This window comes from Aulonocara sp. 'chitande type north' Nkhata Bay, linkage group LG22 (assembly GCF_057382095.1).
Source record: "Aulonocara sp. 'chitande type north' Nkhata Bay isolate Kocher_YH1m ecotype deep benthic linkage group LG22, A_spYH_male_GT1.1, whole genome shotgun sequence".
Classification (NCBI taxonomy): domain Eukaryota; kingdom Metazoa; phylum Chordata; class Actinopteri; order Cichliformes; family Cichlidae; genus Aulonocara; species Aulonocara sp. 'chitande type north' Nkhata Bay.
In genome coordinates this window covers 30,928,651-30,945,451 of record NC_141364.1, presented here as the reverse complement: position 1 = coordinate 30,945,451, position 16,801 = coordinate 30,928,651, and positions in this window count along the sequence as shown.

The window sequence follows — 16,801 nt, the reverse complement described above, 5'->3', positions numbered from 1 at the left end:
CCGTGTGTGTGTGTGTGTGTGTGTGTGTGTGTGTGTGTGTGGGGGGGGGGGTTAGGGGCACCACAGGGAGTGTTCGCCCAGGGCGCCAAACAGGCTAGGACTGCCACTGCTTAATCCATTTATTTCAGTTCCCAGTAGTTCCGTTCTTTGGAATTGTAAGTCTGCTTCCATATTGATTATATTTATCGGTTCCTCTTGCTCTTGTACTACAATAAGCTGATTTTAGTTTGTGTGCCAGAGGAGGAAAATAGTGGCGCATTCACAGCAGGGATATGGATAATATTTTGTTTTTTCACCTTTTAACAAAGGGGGAAATTCTTCCAACATGTACAAACATTTGAACACACAGCATGCAATTAATTTGCATGTTAGTAATGTCTTTGATATGCTGCTTAGCGATGATGGAGCCAATGATAATCAAATGAGAATCGATAAAGATAATCAATAGGGTATCAAATTGCTGATATCGATATGCCAGAACAGCCCTTACTTGTCAAAGCATGGACTCCACTAGACCCCTGAAAGAGTGCTGCAGTATCTGACACAAAGATGTTAGTAACAGATAGATAGTAGGTCCTGTGAGGTGTGAGCTGGGGGCTTCATGGATCTGACTTGCTTGTCCAGCATATTCATTGGCCCTTATCACACACACTCAAATCCTTACACTTGCCCATTTTTCCTGCTTTTAACAAATCAGTGGAGGATAAAATGTTCACTTGGTCCCTAATGTATGTATGTATGTAAACATGGTATTCCCTTCACTATTCCCACTTGTCTGAAGGCCTCCACCATTATTCCCATCCCCCAAAAGACTGGAATAGGTTCAAGGTTCAAGGTTCTTTATTTGTCACATGCATAGCTATACAAGTATAACACGTAGTGAAATGTAGCCTGACACACTCCTCGACATGTGCAAAAATTTGGGGGGGGGCTGTAGAGGAAGAACATAGGAAGAACATATATATATATATATATATATATATATATATAAAAAAACACCCAGTTTTGGGTGTTTATATATATATATATAAACACCCAGCACGCCCATGCGGGCGGTTTTATCCTTCAAGCTCGGGTCCTCTACCAGAGGCCTGGGAGCTTGAGGGTCCTGCGCAGTATCTTAGCTGTTCCCAGGACTGCGCTCTTCTGGACAGAGATCTCCGATGTTGTTCCCGGGATCTGCTGGAGCCACTCGCCTAGCTTGGGAGTCACCGCACCTAGTGCTCCGATTACCACGGGGACCACCGTTACCTTCACCCTCCACATCCTCTCGAGCTCTTCTCTGAGCCCTTGGTATTTCTCCAGCTTCTCGTGTTCCTTCTTCCTGATATTGCTGTCATTCGGAACCGCTACATCGATCACTACGGCCGTCTTCTTCTGTTTGTCTACCACCACTATGTCCGGTTGGTTAGCCACCACCATTTTGTCCGTCTGTATCTGGAAGTCCCACAGGATCTTAGCTCGGTCATTCTCCACCACCCTTGGGGGCATCTCCCATTTTGACCTCGGGACTTCCAGGTTATACTCCGCACAGATGTTCCTGTACACTATGCCGGCCACTTGGTTATGGCGTTCCATGTATGCCTTGCCTGCTAGCATCTTGCACCCTGCTGTTATGTGCTGGATTGTCTCTGGGGCATCTTTACACAGCCTGCACCTGGGGTCTTGCCTGGTGTGATAGACCCCAGCCTCTATGGATCTTGTGCTCAGAGCTTGTTCTTGTGCTGCCATGATTAGTGCCTCTGTGCTGTCTTTCAGTCCAGCTTTGTCCAGCCACTGGTAGGATTTCTGGATATCAGCCACCTCCTTTATCTGCCGGTGGTACATACCGTGCAAGGGCCTGTCCTTCCATGATGGTTCCTCGTCTCCCTCCTCTTTCTTGGGTTTCTGTTGCCTGAGGTATTCACTGAGCACTCGGTCAGTTGGGGCCATCTTCCCAATGTATTCTTGGATGTTCGTTGTCTCATCCTGGACTGTGGTGCTGACACTCACCAGTCCCCGGCCCCCTTCCTTCCGCTTAGCGTACAGCCTCAGGGTGCTGGACTTGGGGTGAAACCCTCCATGCATGGTAAGGAGCTTTCTTGTCTTTATGTCAGTGGCTTCTATCTCCTCCTTTGGCCAGCCTATTACCCCAGCAGGGTACCTGATCACGGGCAGGGCGTACGTGTTGATGGCCCGGATCTTGTTCTTACCATTCAGCTGACTCCTCAGGACTTGCCTGACCCTCTGCAGGTACTTGGTGGTTGCAGCTTTTCTAGCGGCCTCTTCATGGTTCCCATTCGCCTGCGGGATCCCCAGGTACTTGTAACTGTCCTCTATGTCTGCAATGTTGCCTTCTGGTAGTTCAATCCCCTCAGTTCTGACTACCTTCCCTCTCTTTGATACCATCCGACTACACTTCTCCAGTCCGAACGACATTCCAATGTCATTGCTGTATAGCCTGGTAGTGTGGATCAGTGAATCGATGTCTCGTTCACTCTTGGCATACAGCTTGATGTCATCCATGTACAGGAGGTGGCTGACAACTGCTCCGTTCCGTAGTCGGTATCCGTAGCCAGTCTTGTTAATGATCTCACTGAGGGGGTTCAGGCCTATGCAGAACAGCAGTGGGGACAGAGCATCTCCCTGGTAGATCCCGCACTTGATGGTGACTTGTGCTATGGGCTTGGAGTTGGCCTCTAGTGTTGTACGCCACATCCCCATTGAGTTCCTGATGAAGGTTCTTAGGGTCCCATTGATCTTGTACAATTCTAGGCATTCCAGTATCCAGCTGTGGGGCATTGAGTCATAGGCCTTCTTGTAATCAATCCAGGCAGTGCACAGGTTGGTCAGTCTGGTCTTGCAGTCTCGGCTGATTGTTCTGTCTACCAGTAGCTGGTGTTTTGCGCCTCTGGTATTCTTGCCAATTCCTTTCTGTGTCCCGCTCATATATTGACCCATGTGCCTGTTCATCTTAGCCGATATGATGCCTGACAGGAGCTTCCATGTAGTACTGAGGCAGGTTATTGGTCGGTAGTTGGAGGGGACCGGTCCCTTCTTGGGGTCCTTGGGGATCAGGACCGTCCGGCCTTCAGTTAGCCATTCCGGGTGTCTCTCGTTAACTAGCAGCTGGTTCATTTATGCTGCCAGACGCTCGTGGAGTGCAGTCAGCTTCTTCAGCCAGTAGGCGTGAACCATGTCGGGCCCTGGTGCTGTCCAGCTCTTCATACTGGAGACCCTTTCTTGGATATCTGCCACTGTGATGGTTACTGGACCCTGTTCAGGGAGGTCGCTGTGGTCTGCCCTCAGATCCTCCAGCCACTGAGCATTGCCGTTATGGGTTGCGTCCTTCTCCCATATGCTCTTCCAGTATTGCTCCATCTCCAGCCTTGGTGGTGCTGTTCTCTTATTGTTCCCTTGCCACTGAGAGTACACCTTTGCTGGTTCTGTGGAGAACAGCTGGTTTATTCTCCTGCCTTCGATCTCTCTGGTGTACCTCCTCAAGCGGCTGGCCAAGGCTGTGAGTCTTTGCTTGGCAGTTTCCAAGGCCTCAGGTATGGACAGCTTGCCGTATTTCTTAGGCACCTTATTCGTCGCACCTTTCTGCAACTCCGTTAGTTGGCTAACCTCCCTCCGTGCTACTTTGATCTTGCCCTCTAGCCTCCTTCTCCATGGAGGGTACTGCCCCTTGTGGCTGTTCAACTTGTAGCCAAGCATCTCACTGATCACTGCTGCCGTATTGTAGATCAGCTTGTTAGTGTCGGTAATCGTGGTTGTAGGTATTGCCCGTAGTGCTGCATTAACATCATCTAGCAGACCTTCTGAGGGTACTTCACGTAATCTTGGTAACCTGCTACGGGGGATCCAGGTTTCAAGCTTGGCCATGATCCTATTTTTCAGGTCAGTTCCTCTCGCACTCAACGATCCTTCTCCTATCGCACTTGGAGCTATGTACCCAATCTCGGGTGGGGGTGATGATATCTCCCCCCTGACCTGGCGTCCTGACTCCTCCTTGCCGTAGCATTTGTGTTGTACCTCGTCAATCTCTAGCTGTGAGAGCAGTCCCTTCTTTCGAATGTTGGAACACTGAGCTACTAGTTGTTTCGCCGTCATTGTGGATGTTGGGTATCGAAGAATCCATAGGTCCCTCATCCTATTCATGTAGCCCCTTCCGCCGGGGTTACTTGCGTAGTAGCATTCCAACAACGCCCTGTTTTCGTCCCTTGCCCACCGATGCCTTCTTGTTCCAGTAGCCCACTTTTCGTCAGGGTGCCCTGGTTCCTCAACACCTGACGCGGACCTTGTTGATCCTAGCCGAAACAACTAGTAGCTCAGTGTTCCAACATTCGAAAGAAGGGACTGCTCTCACAGCTAGAGATTGACGAGGTACAACACAAATGCTACGGCAAGGAGGAGTCAGGACGCCAGGTCAGGGGGGAGATATCATCACCCCCACCCGAGATTGGGTACATAGCCCCAAGTGCGATAGGAGAAGGATCGTTGAGTGCGGGAGGAACTGACCTGAAAAATAGGATCATGGCCAAGCTTGAAACCTGGATCCCCCGTAGCAGGTTACCAAGATTACGTGAAGTACCCTCAGAAGGTCTGCTAGATGATGTTAATGCAGCACTACGGGCAATACCTACAACCACGATTACCGACACTAACAAGCTGATCTACAATACGGCAGCAGTGATCAGTGAGATGCTTGGCTACAAGTTGAACAGCCACAAGGGGCAGTACCCTCCATGGAGAAGGAGGCTAGAGGGCAAGATCAAAGTAGCACGGAGAGAGGTTAGCCAACTAACGGAGTTGCAGAAAGGTGCGACGAATGAGGTGCCTAAGAAATACAGCAAGCTGTCCATACCTGAGGCCTTGGAAACTGCCAAGCAAAGACTCACAGCCTTGGCCAGCCGCTTGAGGAGGTACACCAGAGAGATAGAAGGCAGGAGAATAAACCAGCTGTTCTCCACAGAACCAGCAAAGGTGTACTCTCAGTGGCAAGGGAACAATAAGAGAACAGCACCACCAAGGCTGGAGACGGAGCAATACTGGAAGAGCATATGGGAGAAGGATGCAACCCATAACGGCAATGCTCAGTGGCTAGAGGATCTGAGGGCAGACCACAGCGACCTCCCTGAACAGGGTCCAGTAACCATCACAGTGGCAGATATCCAAGAAAGGGTCTCCAGTATGAAGAGTTGGACAGCACCAGGGCCCGACATGGTTCACGCCTACTGGCTGAAGAAGCTAACTGCACTCCATGAGCGTCTGGCAGCACAAATGAACCAGCTGCTAGTTAACGAGAGACACCCGGAATGGCTAACTGAAGGCCGGACGGTCCTGATCCCCAAGAAGGGACCGGTCCCCTCCAACTACCGACCAATAACCTGCCTCAGTACTACATGGAAGCTCCTGTCAGGCATCATATCGGCTAAGATGAACAGGCACATGGGTCAATACATGAGCGGGACACAGAAAGGAATTGGCAAGAATACCAGAGGCGCAAAACACCAATCAGCCGAGACTGCAAGACCAGACTGACCAACCTGTGCACTGCCTGGATTGATTACAAGAAGGCCTATGACTCAATGCCCCACAGCTGGATACTGGAATGCCTAGAATTGTACAAGATCAATGGGACCCTAAGAGCCTTCATCAGGAACTCAATGGGGATGTGGCGTACAACACTAGAGGCCAACTCCAAGCCCATAGCACAAGTCACCATCAAGTGCGGGATCTACCAAGGAGATGCTCTGTCCCCACTGCTGTTCTGCATAGGCCTGAACCCCCTCAGTGAGATCATTAACAAGACTGGCTACGGATACCGACTACGGAACGGAGCAGTTGTCAGCCACCTCCTGTACATGGATGACATCAAGCTGTATGCCAAGAGTGAACGAGACATCGATTCACTGATCCACACTACCAGGCTATACAGCAATGACATTGGAATGTCGTTCGGACTGGAGAAGTGTAGTCGGATGGTATCAAAGAGAGGGAAGGTAGTCAGAACTGAGGGGATTGAACTACCAGAAGGCAACATTGCAGACATAGAGGACAGTTACAAGTACTTGGGGATCCCGGAGGCGAATGGGAACCATGAAGAGGCCGCTAGAAAAGCTGCAACCACCAAGTACCTGCAGAGGGTCAGGCAAGTCCTGAGGAGTCAGCTGAATGGTAAGAACAAGATCCGGGCCATCAACACGTACGCCCTGCCCGTGATCAGGTACCCTGCTGGGGTAATAGGCTGGCTAAAGGAGGAGATAGAAGCCACTGACATAAAGACAAGAAAGCTCCTTACCATGCATGGAGGGTTTCACCCCAAGTCCAGCACCCTGAGGCTGTACGCTAAGCGGAAGGAAGGGGGCCGGGGACTGGTGAGTGTCAGCACCACAGTCCAGGATGAGACAACGAACATCCAAGAATACATTGGGAAGATGGCCCCAACTGACCGAGTGCTCAGTGAATACCTCAGGCAGCAGAAACCCAAGAAAGAGGAGGGAGACGAGGAACCATCATGGAAGGACAGAGCCCTGCACGGTATGTACCACCGGCAGATAGAGGAGGTGGCTGATATCCAGAAATCCTACCAGTGGCTGGACAAAGCTGGACTGAAAGACAGCACAGAGGCACTAATCATGGCAGCACAAGAACAAGCTCTGAGCACAAGATCCATAGAGGCTGGGGTCTATCACACCAGGCAAGACCCCAGGTGCAGGCTGTGTAAAGATGCCCCAGAGACAATCCAGCACATAACAGCAGGGTGCAAGATGCTAGCAGGCAAGGCATACATGGAACGCCATAACCAAGTGGCCGGCATAGTGTACAGGAACATCTGTGCGGAGTATAACCTGGAAGTCCCGAGGTCAAAATGGGAGATGCCCCCAAGGGTGGTGGAGAATGACCGAGCTAAGATCCTGTGGGACTTCCAGATACAGACGGACAAAATGGTGGTGGCTAACCAACCGGATATAGTGGTGGTAGACAAACAGAAGAAGACGGCCGTAGTGATCGATGTAGCGGTTCCGAATGACAGCAATATCAGGAAGAAGGAACACGAGAAGCTGGAGAAATACCAAGGGCTCAGAGAAGAGCTCGAGAGGATGTGGAGGGTGAAGGTAACGGTGGTCCCCGTGGTAATCGGAGCACTAGGTGCGGTGACTCCCAAGCTAGGCGAGTGGCTCCAGCAGATCCCGGGAACAACATCGGAGATCTCTGTCCAGAAGAGCGCAGTCCTGGGAACAGCTAAGATACTGCGCAGGACCCTCAAGCTCCCAGGCCTCTGGTAGAGGACCCGAGCTTGAAGGATAAACCGCCCGCAGGGGCGTGCTGGGTGTTTTTTTAAAATTTTTTTTATATATATATATACACATTGGGTGAATGTGCAGTAGTAGCAGCAGGCAGGTGAATTCTGTACATTAATATGAATAGACAATATAAACATGTTTAAAATTAAAGGAATTTGAAATGTACATTGTGCCTTGGTTTAGTGTCTGGAAGAGTCCTGCCTCAGTCAATTATAGATGATGTGAGATGATGTGAGCGGGCGGGTGTGTGTGTTTAGGGCACGGATGGCTTGGGGATAGAAGCTCCTCTTGAGTCTCTCTGTCCTTGCCCAGATGATGCGGAACCTTCTACTAGATTGCAGAAATTGGAACAGTTTGTTGCCAGGATGGGACGGGTCCTTCAGTATCTGCGCTGCTCTAGTCCGGCATCTCCTGGTGTAGGTGTCCTGAAGCGGGGGGAGAGCAATCCTGCAGCAGCGTTCTGCTGTACGGATCACTCTCTGGAGAGCTTTTTGGTCCTTCACACAGCTGTTCCCAAACCACGATGTCATGTTCTGTGTGAGGATGCTCTCCACAGCGCCTGTATAGAAAATCCTGAGGATCTTTGAAGAGACCCTGAACTTCCTCAGTTGTCGTAGGTGATACAGGCGCTGCCTAGCCTTTTTGGTCTGGACCTGAATGTGGGAAGCCCATGTCAGGTCTGAGGAGATGTGAACACCAAGATACTTGAAGGACTGCACCCTCTCCACTGGAGCTCCATTGATGATAATGGGCTTGTAGTCTCTGTGCTGACCCCTTCTGAAGTCCACCACCAGCTCCTTGGTCTTGCCGACGTTCAGCTGGAGGTGGTTGTCCTGGCACCATGATGCCAGATTCTTCACTTCATCCATGTAGGCCGCCTCATCGTTGTTGGAGATGGCACCCAACACCACTGTGTCGTCAGCAAACTTCACAATGGTGTTGGAGCCATGGGTGGCCACACAGTCTGAAGTGTAGAGGGAGTGGAGCAGTGGCGAGAGGACACATCACTGAGGTGCTCCTGTGTTGATCGTGATGCTGTTGGAGAAGCACCTGCCCACCCTCACCACCTGAGTTCTGCCAGCGAGGAAGTCCAACACCCATGCACACAGACGGCTGTTAAGTCCCAGATCCCTCGGCACTATTGTGTTAAACGCTGAACTGTAATCAACAAACAGCATTCGCACATAGTTACCCTGTTTCTTGTCCACGTGGCTGAGAGTGGTGTGTAGGACGTGGGCGATGGCATCCTCTGTGGATCTGTTGGATCTGTAGGCGAACTGCAGCGGATCTGTAGTGTCTGGGATGGAGGAAGAGATGGTGTTCTTCAGCAGCCTCTCAAACACCTTCATTACTACCGAGGTCAGTGCAACTGGCCGGTAATCGTTCAGGGATGAGGGTTTGCTGTTCTTGGGCACAGGGATGATGGTGGATCTTTTGAAGCATGTGGGGACCACAGACTTCGCCAGGTCTGAAGATGTAAGTGAACACACCTGCTAGCTGGTCAGCACAGCAGACGGCCGGTGATGCCGTCTGGCCCCGCCGCTTTCCTTGTGTTCACTCTCCTCAAAGCCGCTCGGACGTCATGCTCCGCAATGCTGGTCACCGGTCTCTCACTGATGACGTCACTGTCCTCGGTAGTCAGGCGGTAGATAGAATTAGCCGCCTGGCTAACCTCGAAACGGGCGTAGAACTGATTCAGCTCGTTGGTGAATGCAGAGTCGGCGTTGATCGGCGCAGTGTCCCTGGCTTTGTAGTCCGTAATGGTGCATAGTCCGTGCCACATACTCCGTGTGTCCCCCTGGTGGAAGCCCTCCCGGTACCGGCGTTTGGCATCTCTCACCGCACGCCGCACGCCGTACGCCGTACAAGGCCGCTTTGTAGGCGCTCATATCGCCAGTGGCGAGACCCGCGTTGTAGGAGGCTGTCCTGGCGTTTACTGCAGTGCGGATCGATCTCACAGCCTCAATGACTAAAGACCCATAGCCCTCACACCTATAGTCAAATTCAAATTCAAATTCAAATTTTATTTGTCACACACACAACCATACACAGTATGACATGAGGTGAAATGCTTGTAGCTGTGCAATGTAGTGCCATTAAATGACAGTGGTTTTACAGTATTTACAAATTTACAGGTTATACAAAATTTACAGATTTAACTTAGAAATTTACAGTAAAAAAATGTGCAAATAGCAGAAAGAGATTATAAATTATAGGAAGTGTGCATGAAGAAAAACCAGAGTGCGTGTGGTGATGTGATGTGTGTGAGAGTCCAGTCTTATAGTGATGAGATGTGTATGTGAGAGTCCAGTCCTACACCTGGTTCAGGGCCCGAATAGCCTGGGGGAAGAAGCTCCTCCTCATTCTCTCTGTTTTGGCCTTAAGGGAGCGGAAGCGCTTCCCGGACCTCAACAGTGAGAAGAGTCCATTGTTGGGATGGGAGAGGTCCATCATAATCTTCCTAGCTTTGGTCTTGCACCGCTTGGTGTAGATGGACAGCAGGTCAGGGAGCTCTGATTGAATGATGCGTTCAGCTGAGCGCACCACTCTTTGCAGATCTCGTCTGTCCTGCTTGGTGCTGTTCCCAAACCAGGTGCAGATGTTTCCCGTCAGGATGCTCTCGATTTTGCAGGAGTAAAAGTTCTTGAGCACCTTCAGTGGCAGATGGAAGTCTCTAAGTCTTCTGAGGAAGAAGAGACGCTGACAGGCTTTCTTAACCAGGGTGTTGATGTGACAGGACCATGACAGGTCCTGAGTGATGTGGACACCCAGGTATTGGAAACTGTCCACTCTCTCCACTGGCGTGCCACTGATGATGAGGGGCTTGTAATTCCTCGGCTGCTTTGTAGTGAAGTCCACGATCAGCTTCTTAGTCTTGCTGACGTTTAGGAGGAGGTTATTCTCCTGGCACCAGGTCTCCAGGTTCCTAATCTCCTCCAGGTAGGCCGTCTCGATATTGTCGGAGATCAGGCCCACAACAACAGTGTCGTCAGCAAACTTGACAATGGAGGTGGTGTCTGATGTGGCTACACAGTCATAAGTGTACAGTGAGTACAGCAGGGGGCTTAAAACACAGCCCTGAGGCGCCCCTGTGTTGAGTGAGATGGAGACTTGTTTTCCCACCCTCACTGATTGGGGTCTGTCTGTGAGGAAGTTGAGGATCCACTGACACAGTGATGAGCTGAGTCCTAGATCCGTCAATTTGGTGAAAAGCTTAGAGGGAATTATTGTGTTGAATGCTGAACTGTAGTCCACGAAGAGCATCCTAACATAATTGTCACGGTCCTGGGTCTCCTGACCCAGCGTTTTTAGTTTTTTGTGATGTTTGTATTATTGTACTTGTGTGTGAGTTATTCGATGGTTTCTAGTTTCGATCCCTTGCCCTTCATGTTTCTCTGTGTCCCCTCTGTTCTGTGTAAGTCTGTGTCTGCATGTTTGAGTTCCCCTCTGTGTCTCTCGGTTCTTAAAGTCCTCTGCCTTATGGTTTATGTCTCTGTGTTTCTTAGTTGCTGTCTCCACTGTGTCAAGTTCGCGTCTCTGTGTGATCCTTCCTGTTTTACTTTGAAGGTCCGTGTCTTATGTGAATGTGTCCTGCTTTGCTTGTCTCGTCAGTCCTGATTTCTCCCAGCTGTGCCCTCCTTCTGTGTCTCATTCCCCTCGTTACTCCCCAGTGTATTTAAACCCTGTGTTTCTCTGAGTCAGTGTTGCGTCGTCCCTCATGCTGTGTGGATCTCCCTGTGTTTCTCTGTGGGTTTAGTTTGTGAGTTTACAGTTTAGTTTGCTTTGTATGACTTTCTCCTGCCAGCGAATAAAGCTGAGTTCTTTGTGTTTAAACTTTGTGCCTGAGTGCCTGCCTTTTGGGTCCAACTCCTTCCCACCGCACAGCGATTCATGACAATAATTGCCTCTGCCAGTGTCCAGGTGACTCAGGGATGTGTGGAGCAGGTGAGATATGGCATCGTCTGTGGAACGATTAGTCCAGTAAGCAAATTGAAGTGAGTCGATGGTGGCAGGAAGTGAAGAAGTGATTTGATCTTTCATCAGTCTTTCAAAACACTTCATCACAATTGAAGTCAGTGCTACTGGACGGTAGTCATTGTGGCAAGCGGGCTGCTGTTTCTTTGGAACAGGGACAATGATGGACTGTTTGAAGCACGTGGGAGGGAGAGCCAGGGAGAGGTTGAAGATCTCCGTGAATACCGGTGCTAGCTGGTCAGCGCAGGCTCTCAGAACCCGGCCAGGGGTTGCATCTGGTCCTGCTGCCTGAAGGTGTTCCTCACGGCATGCTCTGTGATGAGAATGCATTGTCTTCACTGGTGCACTCCGAGTGTGCGCAGCCGTTTGTTGTTTTAATTGCCGCGGTGTCGAAGCGAGCGTAAAACGTGTTCAGCTCATCAGCCAGTGAAGCGTCGGCATTCATCATTGACGAAGTGTTTGTTGATGTGTGAGAGCCTCATGCAGCTCACATAAGGCAGTATCCGAGTCCGCGTGAGGCGGAATGTAAACAGTGCAGGCAATGACCGCAGTGAATTCCCGAGGGAGATAGAAAGGGCGACATTTAACGATCAAAAGTTCCAGAATGGGTGAGCAAGAGCGTGTGAGATGTTTGTGCTGTCGCACCATCTGTTGTTCACCATCAAACACACTCCACCACCTCTTTTCTTCCCCGACTCCATTGTCCTGTCCATGCGGTAAACCGAAAAGAACCCCGCCGGCTGCACGGTGCGGTCTGGTATCGCTGGGTTCAGCCAAGTCTCGGCGAAGCAGAGGAGGTTGCAGTCCCGAATGTCTCTCTGCAACTTAGTTCTGGCTCTGAGGTCATCAAGCTTGTTCTCGATGGATTGAACATTGGCTAGCAGGATACTGGGCATGGGTGCGCTGTGCGCGCGAGCCCGTAGCCTGTTCCTGATGCCGGTTCGTTTCCCTCGAGGCCGTCGCTTAGGGTCGCGTCCTTTGTTCTCTCTTAGGATCTCCTTTGGCCAGGTTGGGTCCGGAGTTAAACATGGTGAAATGTTTGTGTATTGTAGACCAATAGAAACCAGAGTGTCTCTACTGTAGCGAATTTGTGTGTTTTGCATGATGCCCATTATGGCAGATATAGCCACGGTCTGAGTAACCCCCTTATTTAGGCCACTCACACACGGACTCTATTCAGACCAAAGTCTTTTTTTTGCACTACTTTCAAGCACTTTGCAAGTTGTCCTCTAATGTGTGGCTTTCTCTTATTTTTGTTCATATGTTTGTATCGTGTTTGTATATATATCTCCTATTTGCTATTCATCCCCACTGTCAACTATGAATATTTCATTCTGGCACACTTGGTGTAGAGCACCCATCTCTGTATTCATGGTCTCGTTTACTGGTTTTATGTGCTCATTTTGATTTTGTGGTCATTAATTAAGCCTTTTTAACATATTCACTGTAGCTCTGAGCTTTAGACAATACTCAACCGAGTTGCGTGTGAGATTACAAATACCAGACACAGTAAAATTGGGCATTAAATGATCTTTAAACTTCCATTAACAAATGCGCTGGTGTGAGAATTGTTCATGGTAAGAGTGCTGAATTCCCAGCTTTTGAGTGGTCTTGTAATCTTCCTCCTGCTTTCCTCAATTACTTAGAACATTTTGGGCAGTAAGAATGCATCTGAAGCAGATTATCTCGTCTTATGTGAATGTATGTTTCTGAATGTGAAAAACGGCAAGTTGGAACAGTGTCCTGACCCTGGTTCATATGTAAAATCATCTAAGAGAGGGCCAACTCTTAGTACAGTTTGTGCCGACAGGACTGACAGGAAATTACATGCTTTTGCAGAGCATGCTTTTGCAGGCGAAAAGTGAAACTAAGCAGAGTGTTTGATCGAAACTTAAAGTGTGTGTGACGTCTATATAAATGACTAGCCTTCCTGTTTTGTGCTTCAGACCTTGGGTTGTGTGTTATGAGAAAGGTCTCCATATCCAGATATGTAAAATAAAGATCATTTTTTGAGTTTGACCACTTTGAGCCTTGTGTCTTTTTGGCCCTAAGAATCTAAAAGAACCATTTTTAATAGGAGCTGACCGGGTGCCGCAGGAACAAAGGGCTGGCCAGTAGCAGTGAGAATGTGAATTCAATAGTCTTTCAGAAAATCATGCAGAAATCCACAAGAAAAAAGAATTAGCCACTTAATCTGACTGATTTCTTTCTCTGTGGTGAAAACAGGGTACCATCATCCTCAGAGCCTGATTGCTTAAAGCAAAAACTCAAAAGGCAGGGGAAGGTAAACAGGACCCAAGACACAGGAGACAACTTACCAATAAAACAAAACAGGAAATGAATTATAACCACATCTGATGTACTAAACATGGGTGAACTTTACAAAAGGAAAACACAAGATATTAAAGAGCGAAAACTGGTAATTTCAGAAAATACAAAAAACCCCACACATAATAAAGTCAAATTTAAACAGCAAACTGTAAAGACCTCAGAGAACATAAAAAGACAGTAACTTAAAACCTAAAAGAAAATTAAAGAAATAAAATTAGATTTTTTTTTTTTTTTTTTACTATAAATCAGCCAAAGCCTAATCCAAAATGTAATCAGTAATTTAAAGCACTGGCTCCAGCCCCATTGATCATGATACCATAGCAGTACTTTTAAATGACTTGGTGGCAGAACACTGACATCTAAAGAGAGATTAAAAAAAGAATTCTCATGTAAGACAACTGACTTGAAAGCATGACAGAAGACTAACACACTGATGAAATCTTCAGTGTTACAAAATCCATGCGTACCAGTGCAGTCTGACTGGCCCATTGCTCATGCATATGTGTTAAGGGACCCATGGACTCAGGTACAGGAGGCATCAGACCGTCAAGCTCCATGGCTTTTAAATCTATTTGTTTACTCTAGGGGCTTAGTTTTCTTCTCTCCAAAACAGATCGATCTACTGGGAATGCTACTGGTGTTGTTATGATGTTTGCCTGGGTGCTGCTCTGCTGGTAGCAACAGCTCCTTCAGATTCACAAGATGCTGACACAGTGATACAAAGTTCTACAATTAACTCAGCATGGGAACCACAAAGCACCAGCCACCTTGCCATACAAATTTGGATCTTGGAATGAGATAGTGAGTCATTGTAGTGTTCAGATAGTCTGAGCCCAGTCCAAAACAAGAGAAAAAAGTAGCACTGACCGTATTATAAATTTTATTTATTTAGTTATAATTCTGACCTTTTTTGTTTGCCATACTGAGAGAAAGAGGCAATCACTGTATGAAACATTAATTTTTACTGAAGCTATTTGAAATGGTCTAAAATACATTAAGGTGACATCTGTGTCCACATAGATGTGTTAGATATTGCTAAATTAACTTGTATTTTATTATTATTTCATATGCATCCGATGAAGAGCCCAAAAGAAGAATTTTGCCCAGGAAACTCAAATCCAGTAAATTTGGCTATTAATTATAGTAATGATAATTACTCACTGCCAGGGCTGGACTGGGACAAAAAATTGACCCGGGCATTTTGACTAGAGATCGGCCCACCAGGCATTATAGGAAAAACCATAAAGCCTTTGAATGAAAACAAACGTTGTTGTGACAATGATGTACACTGTCTTGTTGGTATATATGAATAGTCTAATAAACTTAAACCTACACCATCCTCCATGGTATTCTAAATCGTACTTAGCAGAAACCAAAAGACTGCTTGGTCGAGTTAACCTCCTAAACTATCTACAACACATGGTGGAAACCTGACATTAAGGCTACGTTCACACTGCAAATCCGATTTTTTTGACCCTATGCGACCCATATCCGATCATGGTATGACAGTGTGAACGGCACAAATCCGATCTGGGTCACTTTCGTATGTGGTACTGAATCAGATACATATCCGATGTTCCAGAAAGCGACTGCTGTGTGAATGGTCAAGTCGCATTAAATCCATCTTTTACATCACTGACACAAGACAGACACCAATTATCAGCGCCAGAGAATCGCCTGATAAGACATTGCGAACGCTTCCTGGCCATCCGGTGAAACTGCTGGGAAGACAACGTTGGAGAAACGTTAACATTTTATTTGGACTGCATAATCTGCAGATTCTGACAGAAATGTGCAACTATCATTTGAAGCACCGCTCCTCTAAAACAGCAATAAGGATCATTATTAGGTTATTTACATTATTATGTAAATAACAAAATAAGTTAAAGCAAAAATTGGGAAACGTAAAGTCCGAAGTCTTTACATTAAGGGCCATCAGTCAAACAATATTGTTTGCTCTGGGTCTAAACAGAGCGCGTTGTATGTGACGTCTTCTTTTGCGCATGCGGGCCGCTTTGAGCGTTCACACTAGAGCGCCTTTGCCGTCACATTTTATTTGTAGTGTGAACAAGCAGACAAAAAAATCGGATTTGATCAAAAAATCGGAATTGAGCATTAAGACCTGCAGTGTGAACGTAGCCTTTGACAGAGAAGACTAAAGGTGAGACATGACCATTACTGAATATTAAAAATAATAAATGACAGATTTAGTGATATTTTCATAAACTATTTATTTACCACATCAATAAACAGCATGGCAGGGCAAAATATTTTTTCTAACATGGCAACCTTTAAAAAGTGACATAACATGACTTTGGTTGTAAGATTCAGATAATGATTTATTAAAAGCCAAACAGTTTAAATGAGAATAAGAAAGAAAAATATATTTTCTGCCCCCCTTTCCCTATTAATGCCCTACCTGGCCCCCCTGGCAAAACTTTGTTTGACCCGCCCCTGCACAGTTACCAGCTGCCAGCTACTTAGAAAAGGATCTTTGTGTTATTTGTCTCTCAGAAACAGTTCATAACTTCCCTTCAACTCATTCGTGTCACCTAAAAGGTAAACCTGTTTCTCCGTCACCTGTTCAGCTCTGATGATTCAGTAAGGACATCTCCTGGATTCATCTTCATGTTTCCCTCTCTCCAGATATCCAAACAAGAGAGTGATATTATACCCCTCTTGTCAAACTGACAGGTCACTTCCGGAGCTCCGGAAGTAGGAAGTAATTAAGGAAGTAATAAAAATATGATATTCATAAAAATATGATATTCATAAAAATATGATATTCATAAAAATATAATTGATTATTTAGAAAGTTTCTTATATATCAAAATAGCATTCTTTTATTTCTTTAAGCAATTTTAAAAAAAGTAATTTTTTTATGCTCAAAAAACGCCATCTGGTGGCGGGTCAGTGTGTGTGTGCGCGCGCCCGCGCGCGCCCGAGGCTGTGTGTCTGGGAGCGCGGGGGCGCGCCCGTGTCTCCGGACCGTGCTCTCTCGGGCTCCGTGCTCATGTGTTTAAAAATGTATTAAACCATATTAAAATTGTTTAGTTAAACTTGTGCTTTTGTAACGTTCAGTATGGCCACAAACACATGCTGCATGCCTTGGGGGAAAACTAATTCGATTTATATGCATTTGTAGATTTAGAATAAAACTCATACTCAGAAAAAACTCGCGATCCCCTTAACCTAATCCTTAGAAA